We start from the raw sequence: 6000 nt of genomic DNA, 5'->3' as shown, positions 1-6000 counted from the left end.
GGACTGTTCTGCATGTGAGTAGGTGAGTCTCTGTCTCCTCTCTTTGACCTTCAGCTCCTAATTCAGCCTGTGTGATTTTATTGAATAATTTGAGATGAAGAATTAAATAATGGTAATTTGGAGACTATTTCTCTTCAATTTGCATAATGTTTAAAAAATAAAAAAAAATTTTTTCTTGCAAAATGTTTTTTATTATAGCTTGGATATTTGGGAGGTGGATGTGAGAGCTTTTCCTTCAAACTATGAGCACTTTATACTTCAGTTTCAAAGTGTCCTGCTTTCTCTGTATTGAAACCAGTCCTCAGTGATTCTTGTGCTAGCTGCAGTACTGCTATTGAATCCTATTTGTGTCTGTTCGTTCTTTGCTTTTTTAAATAATTTTTTTTAAATTTCTTTTTCAATTATTTTTTTTTTTTACCACAAAACAATCTCACACCTTTCCAAATCAGGAATTGCAGCCTTTTGTTGTGTTAGGATCTTTGACAGAAAAATTTCTGTTCATATATGGAATCATAACTAGATTTACTAATTTCTAATTTTTTTAAAGTCACACTTCAGCACAAAGTGACAAAATAACTAGCACTGCGTGGTCAGGGACTTTTGTAAGGAATGGCAAATCTTATGATTTAATTTTGCTGTTAAAATATAAAACCTGCCACATTTCGTCTGCTGGAGAAGTACTCAGAAGTTATTTATTGCATTTCTCTTCAGTTGATGGCAGCTTCCCTGAGCTGAAGACTGTTTTACCCCTTCCTTGTATCCTCATTTTTCCACCAAAAGGGGAAAAACACGAAGAGGGGTTGTAAAGCCCCCTCAAATCCAAGAGACAAATGGGTGAGTGGCCTTGTCCTGCAGTGCACAGCTTTCAGTCATATCTCAAACCCCAGCTTTACTGGGTGGTGCCAGTGACACTTTCAGCCCCCCCACAGGGATGTGGATAATTGGTCAGTTATTTTCAATTCCCAACGAGCCCACGTGCAGCCTAACTTCACTCCTGATGAACTCGAGTGCACTACTCAGCTGCAATTTTGTTGAGAATTGAACTGGGGAACTCCAGAACTGCAAAGGGCTTTAAGCTTATGACACTGTCACTTGATTCTGATGGTATCCACCCAGCTGGAAAAACATCAAAACAATAGAAATGGATCAATTGTAACAGATTTTCTGTACACTGAGTTCAGCTGTGTTACACCCTGGCACCCTTGCTCCAAATATCAGGCTACAGGCAACATCCTTTGCCAAAAAATGAATCATAAAAGAAGCTTTTAGTCTTCAGAACAAGCCCACTGCATTTTGCATGCTAAGTATAATAACCAATTACAGCTGTATGACTGTACATAAATGAAAACTATGATTTATGTTCCCATGATCTTGTGGTTGCTCTGTTCTGGGAGGTGTCAGCCTTAACTGAGCAGTGTGGCAGTCCTAAGTCTGTAAAGGCTTTTGAATTGCTGTGTTTATTCTTTCTGTGCTGGCAGGTGCAGACAGCTCCCAGCCAAAGCCCTCCTAGAGCTGCTGGTGTTAGAACATTTAAATGCAATATACAATAGCTGCAGTCCTGTGGCTGCTATTGTACATTAGCCATAGAGCATTGCTCATAGACCTACCACTGCAAATAAACCCAGGCACACATTTAATAGTGTTTTAGCTTTCTTGAATCTCTAGCGTTATTCAAATATTATGCAATACAAAATAATATTAAATGTAAAAGCAGCAGATGAAATTTAGAATACTGAATGCATAAAAAGCAAATATGCCACATCAAAAGTAGAGACAAAAATACTATATTTAATTTTTGTTTTTAAATTTACAACAGCATTTCTATAGTTTTGTTTCCATGACTTTGTATCAAGGAGAAAATTTATAATTCGGGTTGAAACTCTATAAAAAAACAGCTGTTCTCTAAATAGTGTCCATATAAAGAATTTGTTGGATATATTTACAAGGCATATCCTATATGACAGGGATTTTATCCACCCTTGTGGCAACACAGCTGATGTACAAAAGTGAGGAGAGAGAGATTGCACATGGCACTTTCTCCTAGACTGATACTGCCAGCAAAGGGATATGAGCATCCAAGGAGAAAGAGTACTACCCTTGCTTTCAGAAGTGGTGGCTGATACGAGTGGGAGTTGACTTTGTATAGGAATCTGTTCTACAGATAAAGAGTTGCATCACAGGTTCTGTTAAATTTGGTTTCTTCCCAACTCTTAATATTCATGAGATGCAATCAAATCAGGTCCATTGAATATAAAATTAATTGCCACACATATAAATTTAAAAACCTAAGCCCCTTGATTAATTTTTTTTGTATCCAATGCATTTCAGCATACCAGGTTTTCATGAAGTATCTTGATTTACTTAAAAATCTAAGCCTCATAATGACTATTTTTTCTAGCCCTCAAAATAAACCCAGACAAACAAGTGGAAAATACGTCAACACCTTTTCACATCCAAGCTAGTTGCATGATGTTTCAACACCCAACACATGTTTTTGTGTAGCAGCTGTAGTAGTGAAATTTAACAGGAAGGTCATTGCCATGTTTCTTTCAGTGAACACTACTTCCAGTTATCAGAAATTATGATCTTGAGTCCCTTTTTTCAGTGAAAACAACGGCTGTTCTAGCTGAGGCTGAAGATGCCTACGTTCTTTCTATCTGTTTGGTTTATAGGTTAGATTTTTTTTTCTCTTGATGCCTTTACTGCTGGAGAGGGATGGAATGGCCTTTCGGGACAATTCAGCACAGCCAGGCTATCATTAGCTGTCCGTGTCACAGTGCAGGAGAGGACACACACAAGTAGCTGTAATATCAGATATCCTTTCTGTAAGATGACACCTGGTTAAGAGACGTGCCCGTGATAAGAAGGAGGGAGCAGGAAACAAACAAACATACAAACCAGGTTGTGGAAATGGGAGCAGGGTGGCCCACCTGGGCTTCCTGGTGAGAAAACCTGAATGATAGGATCCATTTAATAGACAGCTACAAGATAAGGCAACTCAGGAAATGTGAAGCATGGAAATAGCGCAGTTGGGGGTCCATAGTTAGTGTAGGCATGTACCAAAGAGTTTAAAACAGAGCACAAAATATTTCTGCTTTGATTTACACAATATGGAGGTGCCAGCAGATAGCATCATTAGGTGCCAAGGGCAGAGAAACATTACAAATCTGTCGGGAGCTACAGCCTCAGACCTGTGGGGGAGCAGACAGCCTGACCAAGCCATCTGATCAGAGTGTGCCAGTGGAAATGGGTTCCAGTAAGTGGTCCACTTGCGAAATTGTCAATTACAGTGTCAAGATTAAACTAGTAGTTCAATATCCTTGCAGCATCGTTAGTCAGGCACAAAGCCAGTGATAACTCTATAAACATTCAAAGTAGGCAAATGGGAAATTGAGAATGACAAATTTAATATGGCAGGTAAATCAGAGCTGTAGAGTGGTCAGTGTATAGAGTGACTTCAGTTGTTCACTCACGTATGAATTGCATCTCATGTATGAATAAGAATACAGCTGTGTTTAGGGAATGCAAATCAAAATGCTCACATAAAAGTTTGTCCTGCATATCTGAAAATTAATAATGTTTAGGCTATATATCCTACTACAGTGCTGGTTTTTTTTTTTCAAATGTACATGTAATACAGCTGTTTCAAAGAGATTATTGTGTGTTCCTGTGAGCATCTGAATGTTTTATGTTTTTATGACTAGGAATAAATGGTCAAAATGTCTTTCAGAGATGATGCAAATCTCAGATATCTGAGATATTGCAAATCTCAAAGATACCAAATCTCAAATCTCTATAGCATTCCCCAAATTGGTACAAGAGTAGGCAAAAATGTTTCATGACTATGAAAGCGGGTAGTGCTGTATTACTGCTAATTACAATTAATGGTTGATATATATGCACTTTGTTTTGCACATCCATATGAAGAACATCAAAATGATGGTAAAGAAGAGAAGACAATGTAGTAAGACTAGCACACTTATTGAAGGACTATAGAATCATAGAATGGTTTGGGTTAGAAGGGACCTTAAAGATCATCCAGTTTCCACCTCCCTGACATGGGCAGGGACACCTTCCACTAGACCAGGTTGCTTACAGACCCATCCAAACCCAACCAACCTGGCCTTGAAACAGATATGGAGAAAAGAACTGCTTAAGTGAATTGCTTAATAAATTTCAGAATTATAGATAATAAATATGAAATCATAAGTTAGTTATTCTGGCTTTAAAAAAAAAAAATTATGACAAACAATGGTGAGATGAACACACTTCTGCGGAGTCGTGTTTTCTAAAACAAAGTGGCTTTCACTACTTATATTTTCCAGTTCTATTGTAGACTTACTAGAAATCTTGTTATTTGTCAGGAGTTTTTGCTGCCTCCTGACTCATGGTTTGACCCAATTGTGCATTATGTATATGTAGAAGAGCTCCTCTCTCTTCCTCACTGGGTGCATCTGAAAACGACTGACCGCAGAACACTTGCGTTATTACCCAACACCGTCAGCCTCGCCGTCTTGATGGGACGATGCAGAGCTCAGCCTAAAGGTCCTCAGCACCCATGGGCCATGGAAAGAAAGATTAAAGTCATCTCTGAGTTCTTCTCAGAAGCGGTAAGATAAATATATCTCATTGGGGTTTTTGTACTGAGGATTTTTTTGTTGTCAGTTCAACTCATAAACTTGGCAAGGTTAAGAGGAAAGTCATAAAAAGTGGACAGGAAGGAAAAATTTGTTTCAGTTAAGTGAAAATTTGACTGAAGCAAGTAAGGATGTATGAAATTCCCTGACTGCATGGGATATGCAAGCAATTTGTCAGAGATGGAAAATGGAAAAGTAAGGAAGAGAACTACTGTTCCTTTCTGCGACTTGTTATTATCTCACTGTAGGCGAACATCACAAGCAACTATTCGTCTGAACAGAAATTTGTGGGTGACACATTTTCTTGGCAAATTGCAACCAGTATTATTTTTATTTTAGATTTTTAAATTAATGAAAATGGCCATGCAAAGAGGATAAACAATCCTTGGGAAAGAGAACACTGTTCTACAATGCACTGTCACTTCCTTCTCCTGGAACAGCTCTTACCTAGCAAAGGGAAAACTCCCAGAACATAAAGTCCCTTATGTAAGTAATAGTTTTAACATTTTCGTGGCTGTGGTGTCATGATTAGCATTGGAAATAACAGAGCAGAAGTGAGAAGGAGCTTTAGCAATGCATTGAGTCTGTTTGGGTAAGAGGAAGAGAATAGGCCGGAATAAAACAACCTTGGGAAAAAAAGATGTAAATCTGTTTAATTCACCAAGCAGAAACAAGGAACTATCAGAGAACTGTTCTTCTGTATTCTACAGACCTGAAAATGATGAGAAAGGACAACACACAAAAACTCCCCTTAGTAAAATTCACTTCACCCACTGCTGGCATAACAGACATAGGAAGTGGCTTTCTACATCTTTCTCTCTACTCAGACTACACTTGGGCTGGACTTTCTGACTGAGTTCAGCACACCACAGGCTGACCTACTTCAGAACAAGTGGGTCATGATGCAACTTTAAACCAGAAAGCCTAAACCCCACTCTTCTCTACAAGCAATTGTGTTTGAGTCAGAAACACTTATTTCACCTTATCCTTAGGATTGTACATTGTCTCAAGAGAGGATTTTTCAGAACCTGTGTTGGCAGGAAGAACCCAAGGTTCTCCAAAGGTGGTTCTTCATTGTAACTGCACTGATTTTGCTTCACATTGCCTGATAGAGTTCCCTTCAGCACTGTAGATAACCTACACTGAAGCCTTTCAAAGCCTCTTGAATACAGACCAATGAGTTTTATACCATCTCAACTTTCTGCCTCCCCTGGAAGCTGCTGAGATAAGCAAAAATGCACAGGGAGCAACTGCTCTATAAATTATCTTTCCAGGCTGATATCATCAATATTTTTGATCTCTGTGCATAAAAGATGTATGTCTCAGCATTTAATTTTTACTTCCAGTGTAGATATTTTTGAAC

The 6000-nt window shown here is 38.5% G+C and overlaps 1 long non-coding RNA gene across 1 annotated transcript; it reads left to right on the top strand.

Moving 5' to 3' along the window:
- On the top strand, positions 1–5243 carry LOC120508578. Its single transcript, XR_005629015.1, has 3 exons — positions 1–22; positions 4423–4610; positions 4977–5243. It is a non-coding gene; the product is annotated as an uncharacterized LOC120508578 (long non-coding RNA).
- The last annotated feature ends 757 nt before the right edge of the window (positions 5244–6000 follow it).

Source organism: Passer montanus, unplaced genomic scaffold (assembly GCF_014805655.1).
Source record: "Passer montanus isolate IOZ18808 unplaced genomic scaffold, ASM1480565v1 scaffold48, whole genome shotgun sequence".
Lineage (NCBI taxonomy): Eukaryota > Metazoa > Chordata > Aves > Passeriformes > Passeridae > Passer > Passer montanus.
Note: the sequence above shows the minus strand (reverse complement) of the source record. Positions and strands in the feature narration are given on the sequence as shown.